Source organism: Muntiacus reevesi, chromosome 16 (assembly GCF_963930625.1).
Source record: "Muntiacus reevesi chromosome 16, mMunRee1.1, whole genome shotgun sequence".
NCBI lineage: Eukaryota > Metazoa > Chordata > Mammalia > Artiodactyla > Cervidae > Muntiacus > Muntiacus reevesi.
This window is the reverse complement of record NC_089264.1, coordinates 28,246,504-28,264,811: the sequence shown is the minus strand read 5'-3', so window position 1 is coordinate 28,264,811 and position 18,308 is coordinate 28,246,504. Positions and strand designations below refer to the sequence as shown.

General features: G+C 36.7%; 1 protein-coding gene across 8 annotated transcripts in view; it reads left to right on the top strand.

The window, feature by feature from the left end:
* Positions 1-18,308, top strand: part of BMPR1B (bone morphogenetic protein receptor type 1B) — a 423,394-nt gene that overhangs the window by 340,722 nt on the left and 64,364 nt on the right. The gene's annotated exons all lie outside the window — the stretch shown is intronic.

Below are 18,308 nucleotides of genomic sequence, written 5' to 3'. Positions count from 1 at the left end.
TGAATTGCCATCAATAGAGCATGGATTCTGAGGACATGTTTGGTTGCCATGTCCGACTCTTTGCAACCCTGTGGGCTGCAGCAGCGTGCCAAGCTTCCGTGTCCTTCACTGTCTCCTGCGGTTTGCTCAGATTCAGGCCCACTGAGTCAGATATAGAGTGAGTCACTCGCTGAGTCTGAGGACATATATTAGATCTAAACTATATTGCTGATAGTGAAATTGTACTTTTTATTTGATTGAAGAAACTCTAAGAACCACAATTCAAGGGCCCAAGGTAATTCAGATTTAATTTTAAAAAACTTTTTATATTTATTTAAGAGACTTGGGTATTTTAGGAAACTTTGAAAACCAAGAATAACTGCATCAAGGTTCTCCATAGAAATACCACGGATCGGAAGCATGTGTGCATATATATTTTCATGAGGAACTGGTCCACATTGTGATGGGGGCTGGCAAGTCCCTAGATCGGCAGTCGACAAGCTGCAGACTCAGGAGAGCCAGTGGTGTAGTTACAGTCCAGACAGAGATATAGAGGTTAGGGATTTAAGACCCAGGAAGAAAGCTGATACTTCAGCTGGAATCTGAAGGCAGGAAAAATGTGACGGCCCAGCTTGAAGACTTTAGACATGAGGCATTCCCTCTTCTTTGGAGAGTCAACCTTTCTGTCCTATTCATACCTTCAGCTAATTAGGGAGGGAAATATGCTTTCTGCAGTCTCTCAGATATTAGACTCATCCCAAACACCCTGCCAGAAATACCAGATAATGTTTGACCAGATATCTGGTACCCACAATCCAGTCATGTTGGCATATAAAGTTAATCATCACAATAACACTATTTTAAAATCTATTCAACTACATTCAGTTAATAAGCATTTAGGCATAGCTCTGTAGATTCAGCAGAGAGTAAGACATTTTGAGTATCTAAAGTAAAGAACAGGTGTCAGGTAATGCTTAATAAGACCAAAATAAAGTAAATAAAGTCAATAAAAGATACAAGTTTTTAGTATTTACGTTCTTCACTAGGATATTTTTCATGTATATTGAAGCTTACTCAGTTGTGTCTGACTGTTTGCGACCCCATGGACTGTAGCCCACCAGGCTCCTCTGTCCTTGGAATTGTCCAAGTTGAAATAGTGGAGTGTGTAGCTGTTCCTTTCTCTAGGGGATCTTCCCAACCCAGGGATCTAATCCAGGTCTCCTACATTGCAGGCAGAGCCACCAGGGAAACCCTGAAGCTTACTACATGGGACTAAAAATTGAGTTTCTTATTCTGAACTTTAAATTTTTAAACAGATATTAAAAAAAAAACCATATACTTATTTTTCCATTTTTTAAATTCCTTTTTGTATTTGTTAGTATCACAATGCATATTTGTCTGAAAGGTGGTAGCATAATCATAAAGAACCAATAAAAGCTTAGTCTGTTTAAAAAAAAAAAAGTGCTAGTGGATACCACAAGAAAAAAATTTCTTCAGCCTTTTTTGCCCCTGTGTTGCATTATTCTGTTCCTGTGTAATATTTGTGGTCCCCTGTTTGGTGCCATGTGTTTCTGAATTCAGGTAATATAAAATGTTTCTGTGCTTACTGGATACTATAGGTAAACCAAGTTTTGATATTACTTAATTTTAAAAGAATGAGAGTCTTTATAAACATATGTATAATTATTTAGCCACAGAGCATAGCTTATTAAATAGGCATTACAGATGTGTTTCCTCTTCCCATCTCACCGTCCCCAGTTCCAGTTAAATTTTAGGAAGTGAAAAATACAAAGCAGCTGGGAAAATGATTGTAAGAATTTAACAGCTGTGTTTGAATGACTTAAATATTTTAGAGTCAAATACAAAATAAAAATTATCTGATTACTGTTTAATAAAATTTCTTAAAGACATTTAAATGAATTAGGTCTCTGAATTTGGCTCATTTTTGGAAATTATAGATGGGCTTCACTAAACATATGTGCTTTCTTATGTCTTAATTTCCCCAAATTAACTGAGGTATCTTTTATTTCTGGTTTTGTGATAATGACAAGGTAGTTAGTTTCACAATTCAGGGACTTTGGGGAGGTCTTTTTATAGAAACATATTTATCTCTCATTGAAAAAACAACAGTTTTAAAAGGGGGGAAGTTATTGCTATATGTCTGAAAATAGCGAACATGTTTTCCCTTTTCTTACAGTGAATCAGATGGGGTGGGTTTTGGAGAGACGTGTTCTCATGGAGTTAATATTTGACTTGCCAGCTCATTTGCATTTGGCTGAACTTGGGAACTCTGGCATGGCCATGATATCTTGTGAGATCTCCCATATTTTGGAAATAGGAGGAAATATTTGAGGCTATGTCTTCATCAGAAGTCAATCGTTATGATAATACACTCCCTGACAGCTGTATAGGATTGATGTAAAATGCAACACTTTGGTGAATGCTTTCTTTGAAGACTCAAATCCAGTGTGAAAACATTTTTTAATGAAAAAGATTTGTGGCACTTTCATAATAGTTGGGCCTGCCCTGTTGATTTAGATCAAAATCATTTCCTCCCAACATCATAACCATTTTACTGTTCAGTGGTGCAGAAGGCATCATCAATAGTTAGTGAAATGTTTTGGATCATTTGGAATTGGATGACTGATAAAAATGAAAATATCTCCAACAGGTTGTGCTGTGGTGGACTTCTTACAAAGGCAAAAATAAAAGTTATCGCTACACTAAGAATTTTCTTAAGTGTTCTAATGATATGAACCATTTGGGTAAACATCTAATACAATACTGAGTGTTTACAATTCCATTTAAGACTTTCATCATGGCTACTCTACTTTGGAATCTTAACTGTTTTCTCTTTCAGCTTTTAGGGAAAGGAAACACTAGTTCTTTTACTGTTTAATGAATATTTATGAAGTCCTTTGACAATTAAGGGCTCATTAAAATTCACTTCAAAAGAAAAGAGATAAAACACTTTTAAGACTAGAGCAGAATGTGGTGGCAAATAGAAACTCACATCTCTCTCTCTCTCCTTTAAGTCAGCAACACTCTGCAAATGAACTGACAGTCTTAGTCCAGGTTCAATGCGTGAGACAGGGTGCTCAGGGCTGGTGCACTGGGATGACCCAGAGGGATGGGATGGGGAGGGAGGTGGGGGGGGGGGTTCAGGATGGGGAACACATATAAATCCATGGCTGATTCATGTCAGTATATGGCAAAAACCACTACAATATTGCAATTAGCCTCCAATTAAAATAAATAAATTAAAAAAAATAAAAATGATTGTAGGTTTAAATATGGTGGATGTGTTTGATTATCACATGGTGTCTGTGATTTTGTATTGACTATTGCCATGGTGAGTCTTTTTTCTGTAGATACTAGGAGATCCTGTTTTTATATGGCATATCTGTTAATAGGAAGGAGATCAGTCTTTGTTTGGAGTCAGACTTCTTATTTAAAATCTGTTTCAACTCTCTCTTGTTCTGTGACCTTGCTCAAGTTGTCAGTGCCTCAGTTTCTGCAGTTTAATATGGGGGAAATAACACTCTAGGACTCATAAGCTTGTTGGAAGAAGCAACAGAGTTATTGCAGAGAAACACTGAGGATAGTTGCTGGCGCATTAGTTTTCTCTGTTTTGAGAAATCTTTTCTTTCAATTTGAAAAGATCTTTGTTGCTCCTGGCTGAGGTTGTGCAAAGGAAGTCAGTGAATCCTCACTTCTTATGGGTAGCATTTTAGCTTCCTTTTTCATCTCTGTTTTTCTCCATTCTTTCTTCCCAGGACCCCAAGCCTCTGTGTATTGCCATTTATAGCTCCCTTAGATTGCAGTCTTCTCTTAGTTCAGATATGTCACACAGAATATGAGGATGCATAAATATATATTCAGTCATTTACAAAAGCAGTCTTTTATGAATGATAAATTGCTGGAGTTAAGGTATTTTGAAGTGAGAGCACTTATAACATTTTTGCTATTATTCCATGTATATCATTGCTACTTGGTAATGGAAATAAAGAATACCTGGACATGAAATCAGATAATGGCCCAGACAGTTACATGCCGGCTTATCATTATTTTAAATTTGAAATGGAAGTATGTGTTGGGATGAGTAGAAGAGTACTAAGGAATCCACTCACATATTTCTCTTTCTAAGAAACTTAACATTGCAGAAGTAAGCACTGACTTGGAAACCAAAAATTTGTATTCTTTCTGTTGAAAAATGTATTCCTCTCAAGAACATCTCACTTATTCTTAAGTAATCTACCATCCTACTTTACACACCATAGATCATAAGATTAAATTTGTCTTTGTAAAGTGCTAATTTCTGTTATTTAATGCAAACCATATCTTTAAGACTAGCCTCATAAATTGAATAATAGTCATAGTTTCCACTGGAATTTTTGCTGCTTTCACCATCTGCTCTTTACAGTCTATGAGAAGACCTATGCAAGATGTTGGACCTATTTTACGGTAACTGAGTACACTTTCGCTTTTAATAATTATTTTCTATTGAAAATGCGATGACTCTATTTACTATTTTTGAGAAGTGAAACTGCCTGATTTGATTGTTGTTAAATCTGTATTTATGGTTTTTAGCCATCAAGTCCTCATTTTGGAGTGGAAACTTTCTAAAGAAGACACTAAATATTTCTGTATTTTCTGTATAGATGCTCTGTAGATTAATACTGCTCAGGCTGCTTTTTGCTGTAAAAAGGCTGTCATCTCCTAGTTCGGTGAAGTCTGTAGCTTCCTTCTCCCCTAAAGTCACTGTTAACAGCCATGAGGTGGGTGCTGAGAGGTAAAAGATCAAAGTTGTAAAGTTGTCTAGTGCAAAGAGAGAAAAGGAGACCCAGATGTTGAACTGTGAATGTCCTGTTGATGTAAAACAGGCTTAGTTTTTCTGTATGGTTGGCAGAATGTTCAGAAAGCATGCAGAAAGTTCCCAAATTGTACCAAGAAGTACAGTGAATAATCTTGTCTCTATCAAAAAGAGTCCTATGTTGATATATAACCCTCCTTTCACATTTGTGTTATCAAATTATAGGATGAACTGGTACTTTGCTGGAGGGATGTACTTATTTTGAGCTCTACAGGAATCCATTATGATAATGTCTGTGTGTATGTGTAATATATATATGTGTATATATATATGTAAATATTATATACATGTAATATATATTTGCCTTATAAAACTACTTAGAAGACTTATAAAATCTTATGTTTTAAAATGTTTTTATACTTAAAAACTTAGATATCATTCCTTCAAAAATTTGCAAATGCTAAAATCAGAGTTGGATGAGAATGTGAGCTAGTTAACACCAACCAATGAATTTCTTTGATCAAAAATATCAGTGATTAATACTATATGAATTGTTTACACTTATACTGGAGAAACTCCTTAAGGTACTGTTCTGAATATTTTATATATACAAATGAATAAATGCCATTGCCCTCTTTTTACAGATGAGGAAATTGAAGTTCATGGAGATTAAGTAAATTGTCTGAGGTCACACAGCTAATTATTCAAGTTAATAATCAGTTGGGTGGCTCACATGTAAATAAATTGTACTGCTTGCCATAAGAGGGTGATAGTTGATAGGCCAGAATATGTGTGCAACTAACTGTTCTTCAATGTAGAGTAAAATGTGTAACGTGGCAAAGTTCCATGAGAAAGAAGAAAAGATGCATATACTTGTGATTGTGAACTGTAACATAGATGATGGAAATGGAGGTGGCTCTAGTCTGAAAATTATGAGCAAAGGCATGCGAATATGAAAAAACCTGGTGAGTGTGATAAATATGGACAGAGAGCTGGAAAGGTAGGTTGAGCCAATTAATTTTTCTTTTTAGGTGTACTGGGTCTTTGTTGCTGTTGGCAGGCTTTCTCTAGTTGTGGCCAGGGAGAGCTATTCTAGTTTCATGCGATTGTCTCATTGCAGTGGCTTTTCTGGTTGTGGGGCATGGGCTCTAGGGCATGCAGGCTTCAGCAGTTGTGGTCCATGGGTTTAGTTGGCCTGTGACATGTGGGATCTTCCTGAACCAGAAATCAAACCTGGGTCGCCTACATGGCAGGTGGATTCTTAACCACTGGATCACCAGGGAAGCCCAGGTCGAGTCCCTTGGATGCTTTTTTAAGAACTTTGGAATTAGAACTTTTTATTTCACTTCAGCTTTTTTATTTTCTCAAGTTTATGCGTGTGTATTGCCATTTTTAGAAGATTACAGTGAAAATAATTACCATAGAAATGGGAGAAAGATCAGAGATCTAATTGTTTATATGGCATAGCAAAACTCTTAGCTCAATCCTAAGACTTTATATCTGAGCCTCAGTCATTTATAAAAATGGAAATAATTGTACCTGTGTTGCTAACTGTGGTGAGAATTATATGAAAGTGTGTAAAACTCTGAGAACAGTGTTTCGCCTGTGGTAACTACTCCATAGCTTGCTTTCTTTCATTTGTGGCTCATTTCAGCAATTTTTATTTACTTCCCTGAAGCATATAAACCACATGTGATAGCCTTTGTATACAGTAAAGGGTTAATGGACAAGTCACTTTCTCCGTGCAATTTTTAGATTGTCTTCATACATTTTAAAGTGAGTGACCCTATTACCTCTTTGTTCTTTTAATTTTCTCCCTTTTGAAAACATAGGACATTAGAGTCCGGTGAAGTTATATAACTGGCTGTATATGATTATATATCAACAGAAGAGCTGAGATACATGATTAAGTGTAGGCCAATTTTAAAATTTCATAACACTGGATGTTATAGAATGCTTATGTGTATAATTTCTGGTTCTGTTTAACACACATATGTTTGTTCATATAAGTATCTGGCAATGATACAATGAAAGTATCTTGTAAGTAACTTGTAAGTTGTTCTGAAGATATAGAATATTGTTAAAAAGCAGTAGCTAATGCTGTCTAACAGTTGATAGCAACTTGAATTGAATATGACATACAAGGTACGCTATTTTTAAGATGTGTGCTCAGTCGTAACTGACTCTTTGCGACCCCATTGAACGTAGCCTGCCAGGCTCCTGTGTCTGTGGAATTTTCCAGGCAAGAATACTGGAGCAGGTTGCCATATCCTTCTCCAGAGGGTCTTCCTGACCCAGGGATCTAACCTGAGTCTTCTGCTTTGGCAGGCAGTTTCTTTACCAATGCACTATCACGTAAAGTGCTGTGAAGGCAAAGTTGATATGACATAGAAAACAAACCTTAATATGAGTAAGTACTGTTGGTATACTTCATGAGTTGCATAATGTTCTATAGTTTTTTCTTTGAACAGTGCTACATTTATTTATCACCACTAGCAGGAGCCATGATAATGGAACTTCCATGTGATTTCTTCCAAATAGTGAAACTAATTTAAAAAACATAAAGTGGTTAAATTTGTTTGAAAATTAGAAATATGAATTAGTACCTGTAGATAGTACCAATGGTAAATTGTAGTGGGTCATAGAAAATAGTTATGTGTACATATTTTTTTCCTCCAGTTACTTTCTTTTTTATACACCTTTTAAAAGTTACTTTTAATTTATAGTTATTACACAATATTGGCTGTATTCATTGCGTTGTACATCCTTGAGCCTATCTTACACCCAATAATTTGTACCTCCTACTCCCCCACATCTATATGGCCCCTCCTTCCCCTCTGCACTAGTAACCATTAGGTTTTTCTCTAAATCTGTGTCTGCTTCTTTTTTGTTATATTCACTAGTTTATTGTATTTTTTAGATTCCACATATAAATGATATCATATAGTATTTGTCTCTCTCTGTCTGACTTACTTCATTTAGCATAATGCCGTCCAAGTCCATCCATGTTGCTCCATATGTTAAAATTTGGTCTTTTTTATGGTTGAGTAGTGTTCATTGTATAAGTACCACATCTTGTTTGTCCATTTGTTTATTGATGGATGCTTAGGTTGCTTCCATATCTTGACTGTTGTAAATAATGCTACTGTGAACATTGGAATGAGTCCATCTTTTCAAATTAGTGTTTCTGTTTTCTTGGATATATACCCGAGTGGAATTGCTGGGTCATGTGGTAATTCTATTTTTAGTTTTCTGAGACACTTCCAAACAGTTATCCACGGTGACTGCATCAATTTACTTGGCTCCCAACAGTGTGCAAGGGTTTTCTTTTCTTCATGTCTTAGCCAGCGTTTGCTATTTATGCTCCTCTTGATGCTCGACGTTCTGGCGGGTGTGAGGTGATTCCTCACTGCGGTTTTGGTCCCCGTTTCTCTGTTGAGCGTCTGTTCATATACCTGTCGGCCATCTGCGTTTCCTCTTTGGAAAAGTGTCTCTTCAATTCTTCTGCCCATTTTTTCATCGGGTTGTTTTTTTTTTTGATGTTCAGTTGTGTGAGTTGTTTACATATGGTGGATATTAATCCTCTGTCAGTCAGATCATTTGTGCAAATCTTCTCCCATTTAGTAAGTTGCCTTTTTGTTTTGTCAGTGGTTTTCTTCGCTTGTGCAGAAGCTTGTAAATTTAATTAGGTCCCATTTGTATATTTTTATTTAATTTCCTTTAGGAAATGGATCAAAAAGTTATTCCTGTGATTTATGTAAAAAAGTGTTTTGCCTAAGTTTTTCTCTAGGAGTTTTATATTATGTGATCTCACATTTGCATCTTTTATCCGTTTAATTGTTCTGTTTTTAAATTGGTTCTGGATTCTGGTAGTCACTCTAAAACTTATGTAGCTGGGGTGAAAGATGTATCCTTTTCTGTCATTGCCATCAAGTTTTAATCCATAGATTTCTGGAAAATCAAGGCAACTAGCATTTATTGGGAATTTATTCTGTCTCAGTCACAGGGCCTATGCTAAGTGCTTTATATAGAACTTCATTCAATCTTAGCAATAACTACAAGAGAAGTAGACATGATTACTCCTATTTTCAAGATGGAGAAATGGAGGTCTAGAGAAACGACTTGAGTTTTTCACAAGATATACAGCTAATTAGCCATGCTGGGCGTAATCTCTAGCCCACGTGTCCTCTCCTCTGAGTGCTGTCTAGGTTACACTGGCATCACAGACAGTGTTCAGAATCTTCCTTTCACACTCCTGTTTTAGTAACCTAAAAGGTAATTTGCTTGAATTTGCTCTGTCAAAGTGGGGTCAAAGTCTTTCTTGAGTTTGAAAAGTATATGTAGAGGGGACAGAGGAAGTGTCAGAAAAAATTTAGCTGCATTTTCACATTATGTTTTCAATTTGTAAAAGTGGAGATTTTACCAAACAGCAATCACCATAGAAGATGCACACAGTCCCTTCTCTGAAATAATGTCATAATCATAGATATATATGAGATAGCATCGTAGCGTTCCTCACATTAGATAATCCTTGAAACCTTCATACTAGGGAAGTTGTTTCACATATGAGAGGAACAACTTATACATGCCTGCCCATGCCAGGCACTGTTCTAGATGCTGAGGTTGTCGTGGTTTAAACCAAAGAGATATAACTCTTACTCTGTTAATGTTTATATGCAAAATACATATTTCATTTGAGTGTTAGTAATAGCACATTTAAGACCTCATGTAAGAAATACTGAGTTTCTCTGTACAATATTTTTAGGTGGGAAAGAAGATTTGCTAAGTGTATCCCTTGTTTAAGACCCTTCAATGATATGAAGTCTAACTTTTCCTACAAACAATAAATGCTGGAGAGGGTGTGGAGAAAAGGGAACACTCTTGCCCTGTTGGTGGGAAGGTAAATTGATAACAGCTATTGTGGAAAACAATATGGAGTTTCCTTAAAAAAAACTAGGAATAAAACCACCACATGACCCAGCAATCCCACTCCTAGGCATATACCCTGAGGAAACCAAAATTGAAAAAGACACATGTATACCATTGTTCCTTGCAACACTACTTACAATAGCTAGGGATTCCCTGGTGGCTCAGATGGTAAAGCGTCTGCCCACAATGCGGGACACCTGGATTTGATCCCTGGGTCGGGAAGATCTCCTGCAGAAGGAAATGGCAACCCACTCCATTACTCTTGCCTAGAAAATTCCATGGATGGAGGAACCTGGTGGGCTATAGTCCATGGGGTCGCAGAGTCAGACATGACTGAGCGACTTCACTTTCTTTTCTTTCTTTCTTACAATAGCTAGAACATGGAAGCAACCTTGATTTCCATCGACAGATGAATGGATAAAGAAGTTGTGGTACATATACACAATGGAATATTAGTCATAAAAAGGAACTCATTTGAGTCAATTCTAATGAGGTGGATAAACCTAGAACCTAGTATACAGAGTGAAGTGAGTCAGAGAAAGATAAAGATCATATTCTAACATATATATGGAATCTAGAAAAATGGTACTGAAGAATTTATTTACAGGGCAGCAATGGAGAAACAGACAAAGAGAAATAGACTTATGGACATGAGGAGAGGGTGAGATGTGTGGAAAGAGTAACAGGGAAACTTACACTACCACATGTAAAATAGATAGCCAATGGGAATTTGCTGTATGGCTAAGAAACTCAAATAGGGGCTCTGTACCAACCTAGAGGGGTGGGATGCGGAGGGAGACGGGAGAGAGCTTCAGAAGGGAGGGGATATGTGTGTACCTGTGGCTGATTCACGTTGAGGTTTTACAGAAAACAACAAAATTCTGTAAAGCAATTATCCTTCAATAAAAAAATAATTTAAAAAAATCTAACTTTTCTTAATTCAGAATTGGCTGTTTCCTGCAGAATAACGGCTCTTTGGAGATCAAGAGACTTAAACTGTGGTCAGATCAAGACATGCACATAGTTAAAGTTAGAGAAAAGCTTGTCTCATCGTGGTCAGCCTTTCAGTATTCAATATGAAAAAAAACACAGAACCATGCAGAAGAAACAGAAAATCCTGACTGTGATAGCTTACAACCAAAAGCAAAGCAAATATCAACCAGAACTAATTAGTGCCACATTTAACAAATTCTTCTCTTCTAAATTACTTTCCTGAGAATGTGAACTTTGTGTACCTATTTATTTTACTTTCATATTAATGAATCACTTTTTGCTTTTCTCAAGTGCTTATCAGTATTTCATAACTGGCAGCATCTAAGTGGTGACAGCTTAATTTTCAGTGCACTGTGTCATTTATGTTTTAATTGATCTCTAAATTTATATTGATGATTGCTTTCATATCTGGCACACAGCATATTTTTGTGAGCTATCTAGTGTTTCCAGCTGCAAATCTCTCCTTAGATCTCAAAAGGATTCAATAATATATGTGTATTTTACTCATTTTTCCTTCTTAAAATTCACTCTCTTGCTCATTCCCTTCTCTTCCACTATTGTTAACATTTCTTAGCTTATCTTAATATATACGTAAATTTTATATATCTAGTGACCAGTAGTTTGTCCTCTAGTATGGCAGTTCTCAAAAAATGATTCATAAGGATAGTAATAAGATTTATTATTAGCATTTTCACTGATGATACAAAAGAGAAATAGTGGTTACAACTGTTGATAGAACCTTAGCGCAAATGAAGACGGGGCATCAAACTGTACTTATATTCCTCACTGCCATGTATTCAGAGTAAAAACAAACCATCAGACATGCCAACTGACCAAACACCAAACCAGCTAACCAAACACCTACCACCCAACACCAAGCAAAAAGCTTTATTATTATTTAATAATACCTTGATTAGATAATATCCTGAATGAAGCTGTTAAAATTATAGTGTTTATTAAATTCCAGCCTCTGAGTATATTTCTTTTTAATATTCTGTGTGACAAAATGTAGAGAATACATAAAGAAATTTTTCAGCATACTGAAGATGAATGGTTACTTGACGACTTTTCTCATGAAAGGCAATTTTTACTATAAAGAATGACTGACAGACAAACTGTTGTTCTTCAGGCATGAGTATTTGCAGGTGTATTCTCAAAATTGAACACAGTGAGCCTCTCACTTCAGGGAAAGCAACTGACAGTATTTATTGCTAATGCTAAAATTCAAACTTTCAAACAAAATTCAGGATCTGGAAAGCTTGCATCCACAGGATTGATCTGCATAACTGAGTGAACCAAGATTTTTTTCTCTAGACAACTATTGCCCATTGTTTCATCTTCATGCATGTATAAAATCTTTTCAAAGTGTATGACAGACAGTAGATTTTAATTTATCACTTTATGAAAATTTTATTGATAGGGTTTAACACTCGACTTGAATCGAACTTTGAAGAGATGTCTATTTGTCTAGTGTTTGTGTAGTACGCCAAAATAACCACTATTATGAAAAAAGTCTACTAAAATATAGGTCTTTTTCCAACTACAAATCTGTGGTCATACATTCTTCATATATGTCAGACACAATATATTGCAATAGATATAATTCAGAAGCAGATACCCAGTTTCTTAAGTTTGACATTAAAGCGATTTGCAAAAATGTAAAACAGTACTACATTTTTTGTTTTTCTGAAAGCATATTAAAATAAATGGGTTCCCAGGTGTCACTAGTGATAAAGAACTCACCTGGTGATGCAGGAGACATAAAAGACGCAGTTTCGATCCCTGGGTTGGAAAGATTCCCTGGAGAAGTGCATGGCAACCCCCTCTGGCATTCTTGCCTGGAGAATCCCATGGACAGAGGGGCTTGGCAGGCTACAGTCCATAGGGTTGCACAGAGTTGGACATGACTGAAGTGACTTAGCACGCACACATACATATTTAAAAACTGTTCAGTTTTAATTCCTAATTTAGTAAATGATAGCTGTTATCCATATAAATAAAAATATGTTCTTAATAATTTTTAATTAGGGAAAAGAATCTTGAGAGCAAAACACTTGTGAACTGCTGTCTAGAGGAGTCATTGCTTTTCAGAGTCACAGACCCGAGAGTTTACCTCCCACCTTTGTCTGCTGTTCACTTGTTTGTTTTCAGAAAAATAACCTCTCCGAGCCCTAGTCCCCTCATTTATAAAGTGAGCATTTTGAGGATTATATTATATGAGATTTATCAACACATAATTGGGGATAGATAAATGCTTTTTTTAATTAAATGCTTAATCCCCTTGAGACTCCTTGAAGTGGAAGTCCTGTTACTATGAAGTGTTTGATATTTAAAAAAAAGTTAAGAACTGACCTAAGGTCACACAGTTAATACAAGGCAGTACTGGAATTCTTATATTTTATTAATATAGTATTCAACACACTCTTTTTAGGCTATAGATGCAAAAGAGAATGTGTATCAGCAATGTGAAAGTTATGTGGAACCATACTATGTCTGAAGTAGGAGGGAGGTTAGAGAACACTTTCCTACCATCTCCTTTTACTGATAAGGACATTCAGAGCACACAAATATATCATTGTGACCCCTGAATTGCTTTGAACCTGAAAGTATTTTTAACATAATTTTTATCATCCTTTCTTACCTCCCATTCTTCTTTGCTTGGCTGGACTAAAAGAGCTCAATTATCTTTGGCAAGAACTATTCTTACCATCCCACACAGATGCCGATGAAAACAAAAGCACACAAAAATAAGAAAAGACAGAAAGGATATGGTAAATAACCATAACCTTCTGTGTCTACTGGCTGGTCTGTTTTTATTTTGCTCATTATTTTGATTTGTTTAAACCTTGAGAACTCAGTATTTGTTGGAAATTTAGCTGAAGTAATTTAAGAAGGGGATGTTTGGGGAGACTCGACAAAAATAATAAAAAGTAATAAAAAAGACAGAAGGAGCCGGCCGTGTTTGGAACAGGAGAGTGTATATACCAGTCAGTGCCAGACAACCCATCTCTGCAGAACAGGCTGATAAGACTCCTGGCTTCCCTCATGTGGTAATTTCTAGAGAGGAAGGCGCAGTTCTCTACTACACATGCTAATGCTTCTCCCTCTCCTCACCCACAACCCACTGATACCTTATGGGCACTGGCATTCAGGCTGCTGCTGCCACTTTATTATGTTTATTCTTTCTTTGTTTCTTCATAGTTTGCTCCCTTTTTACTATTACTTCCTAGAATTGAAAACACGAACTTAATATACTGTATCAGAGTAAAACCCGGCCTTTATTTAAACATAGCTTATATAAATAATCAGCTCAAGGGAAGTGAAAGTTATTTCCAGGCTATTCTATGTGTTAGTTTAATTTTAGAAATTCCCTACTGCCATTCAGTTTGGGCTGTTTGTCCTGTCACCTTTCCCCTTTCTCTAATATAATGCAATCTCTATTCAAATTTATTCAAATTCCTTTTTCAGTAAACTCATTAATGCAAGCCCACAAGCGTACATAATTTAGTATGCATGTAATATTCCCTAAATATGTAAAGATAGACATCAGCCTTAAAAAATCTGCCTGAAAGTAGATAGGTGAAGTCAGGGGCATCCATATATATAGCCATATTTATTATATAAAGTACACGTACTTGTTATGAATGATTTTCTGTACTTGTTGCCAGATGGGCTTGGGTTGATTTTTATTCCTCCTGTCCATGACTAGTTATGCTGTTAGGCAGCGGGAGGTGAGATGCCGTTTTTCCAAATTGTGTATTGAGTTAGGGGAGAACTGCAAGGAGTTAGTGATAGAACATGTGGTATTTTGGGATATTTGGGTCACCAGAGCAACCAGAGCAGCTGCTTCTTTCTGCGCAGAGTCTTCTCTTTAGAAACACTCAGTCCCTCTCTGTTACCCATCCAGGGATGCGGTCCTGGGAGAGCAGTCACCGTGTGGCATTGCTCTGTTACGGAGTGGACTCAGGGTCGTTTCCTTCACACTGAGTTTCTAATCTAGACAGGTATGTTTGGCCGAGTCTGTCCTTGTGATCTAGTTCATTCATTGGCATTCCTTCCACAAACATATCCTGAAAACGTGTATTTACTGTCTATTTCTTACTCGGTCAGTCATCACTGTGCCGGTTTTCCAAACAAAACTTTCTGGACATTCTGGAGATTTCCAAGTTGATAGCAAAACTCGGGCTAGAAATCACAATTCCTTCACCTGCTTGGAATCCGGTTATCCTGTTATCCGTGTGACTCGGCCTGTTGTGAGGTGAGCTGGTGCTCGGTTACATGTTGTGTATGTAAGTTACAACATTTTGATAGAACGGCACAAGCATCTCAGGTTTTCCTTTCAGGGCTTCTTTGCACTTTCTTCCCAATATACTCATTTTCCCTTTGTCCTAAAATCCTTTTCCAGCTGGGCTGGTCTAGCCTGGGAAAACTGCTCTTTGTTCATAACCCGGGAAGGAGCGGATGGAGGCAAACCATCCTCTGTGAGAAACTGGCCTCGGCCGTGCATCTGGGTGTGTGAGAAGAGACGGGACCCGGCAGACAAATGGCAGGGTGGCTCCCCTGAGAGGACAAGGAAGGATGAAAGCTCCCAGTTAGGATGTGTGTGTTGAGTGGAGGGGCAAACAGAGACATTTCACACCTGGCGTTTCCTGTCTTCTCAGTGGGAATGGGAGGGAAGAAAGGAGACATCTGGATCTTCAAGAACAGTGAAGTTTTTGAGAAGCCATTGCGGGTTGGGAGATAAGAAGTGAGGATGGAAGGTAGGAAAGAGTCTCACATTTTTTTTAGACAGGACTATTCTGCACATACACTCGAGTGGAGGGCCCCTGCCTTTGTTTTGCTCGTGCATTGTAGAATATTGTGGTGAAGACCTCCGGGTTTGCTGCTACTGAGAGGAAAAGTAAAGCTGAGAAACTTGGCTTGTGTAGATATGCAATTTAAAAGCACATTCATCAGCCACTGCCGGTTATGCTGCAGAAGTGGAGTGCCCCTGCTCTGAGCATCAGCTCTTGGTCTGATTCAGACCTTGGGTGATGGACTGAGGAAAGGAAAAATGCTCTAAATGTTTCTGTTTTTTGATTATTGCCTGGGGGAGGGTGTTCCGTAGTGAGACCTTGTTTGAGGTTTGGAAAATACTAGGGATACCTGGCAAGAAGATGCAAGCTTTATGGTAATGATTTGCTACTTGTGTATCTTCATTGTGAACATACTTGTAGGATGTATGTGTGCTTATGTGTGCGAGAGAAAAGGAAAGGTTATTTAAATAGTAAATCTTTGGAATGAATGTTTATATGATATGATTTTTTAAAGTCTAAATTGATATGTTATTAATGTCAATCATTAATAAAATCAGAAATCTATGACTGTTAAGTCTCTTCAGTGGTAGGCAGAATTTTTCTGATCTTGATTCATTTAATAGCAAGAATTTCCTTCTAGTCACTAAAAAAGATTAAGAACATGTCACACTTAAGTTGCTTTTGAGTTTAATATAGGTACTGAATGGCTAACTACAGTTGTTGTTGTTGTTGTTTTAAAACAGGCACTGGTAGTTTCAGAATTGAAATACTGTTTCCATCTTTTTGTCTCAGGCTTGGTTTCCTCAAGACCAGGTGGCTATTAATGTGAACCAGTTTTTCTCTTTTTTTTGAGCCAGTTTTTCTTAAGCATTTGTTGCTAATATCCTTATGTTTGGTTTTTTGTGGGTTGTCATAGTTTTCATGATGTGACAAAAACTTAACGTTTATTGATATCAAGTATTTTATTGTTGTTCAGTCTGCTGAATTGTCAGTGAAGTAGAACAGAAGAGGTGATATTGAAGAAAACATGAAAGGTTTGCTAAGAGGTGGCAATAAATGTGGTATTACTAGCAGAGATGCTTTTGAACAATACTGCCAAGGAATAGGTCTAATGAGATTTGGGATGTTGTTTAGAATTAGTCAGCGTTAGTGTAATGCTCTTTCAGGGAGCGTTTGTAATGCCCACAAGAATGTCAGTGGAGTGATCAGATTCCAGGCGAACCTTCAGTTGCTTTCCGTAGTTGACATAACACACACCTGTGTGTTCTCTTCTCTGACCTCAAAATTGTTTTGAAAAACTTCTGACATCTGGAAGTGTGAAAAAGAGCAGATTTTGATTTGTTTTCTGACAAGTGGGAAGAACAAGTTCTAAATGTAGTATGTTTTACTTGTATATGGTACTTGCAGAAAGCGCCATGTTTTTCTCATAGCCTTCTAATCAAGTATGGAATAAAACCTCTGAGTTACATGATAGACTAATATTTTTCTTGCAGCATTTTGATATGCTAGAGATGGAAATATGTATATACATACATATTTACATAATATTATAGATGTAGGTAAATGAACAGTTGCACTCAGTTGTATTTCTTTTTCTTGGAAGGAGTCATTTAGGAATTTTCTATGAAAACAAATTGTGAATAGGAATAGTGCTGATAAGAAAACGGGCCCAGTTCAACTTTACCTTTTACATAGTGACAGGTAAAGCTTTCCTTGATAACATATATTTGCTCAGCCTCACTATTACCATAAATGCTGTCACTTAAAAGAAAATATCAAGTATCAATAAATTTTCTTTGAACTCAAACTACTCTGCAATAACTTTGGTAACTGAATCAGTTGGTCTTTCAAAATATATGCTCTATGTTTTATATATTATTTTATAAAATAAAGTGCTTAATGATTTTGTATGCTCTGGTATCCTAGATTGATTTTTATTAAATCTGCAGATTTTTCTTTTCACAATTAAGCTTCACTTGGTTTGGCATCAGCAGCTTATTCTTTGCAATCTATTTAATTGAATAGCTTCTGCTGTTTATCCTAAAATGCAGATAAATGGCTTTCAGCACACTGTTTATAGTTTAATAGTTCCTGAAGTGAGTCAACATTATCTGCTAGCGTCTACATGTCATAACTAATGATCTCTCTGCTTACACTTTCTTGCTGGTGAGGAGACACTGAACTCAATAGAGGGGAAAGCCCTGAACACTTGGGGGTGGGGGGCTTATTTTTGTGGTGCCTATTGAACAGCTTTTTCCCCCCTTATTGATGTGAAATGATTTCCTTTACCATGATTTCAACTGCACAAAAGTGATCACAAAGTCCTGTATTCTAAGGACTGGGGTGGAAAATTGGGGGGATGTAGGTACTAGAGGGATTTATTTTATTCCAGATTATCTCTCTAATTAATAATTGCACAATTTTGATCCTTTCCTGGCCAGACTGTTTGATATGATGGTAGAGAAGGAGAACCACCAGGAAATTTTCATGTTATCACCAAATAGTTACTGTGGTTTCAGTGATGAAAGCAAATAGTTTTTCGTCTGCTAAGAAAGATGAGAAGAAAATAAGTAACCTTCATTGTTGAAAATAAATAACCATCATTTATCACAAGTGAGATCTATTCATTCTGAAAGAACCTCATGCTCTTTCTTTAAGGAAAAAACAAAACAAAAGTCAATGAGATTTCACCCCTACTGAGGATCAGCAGGCTTGATGGCTGTTACAGTTAAAGCTGACAAAGTTTTGCCAATCTCTGATTCATTACATAATGACAGTTCTTGCATCCCATATGGAAT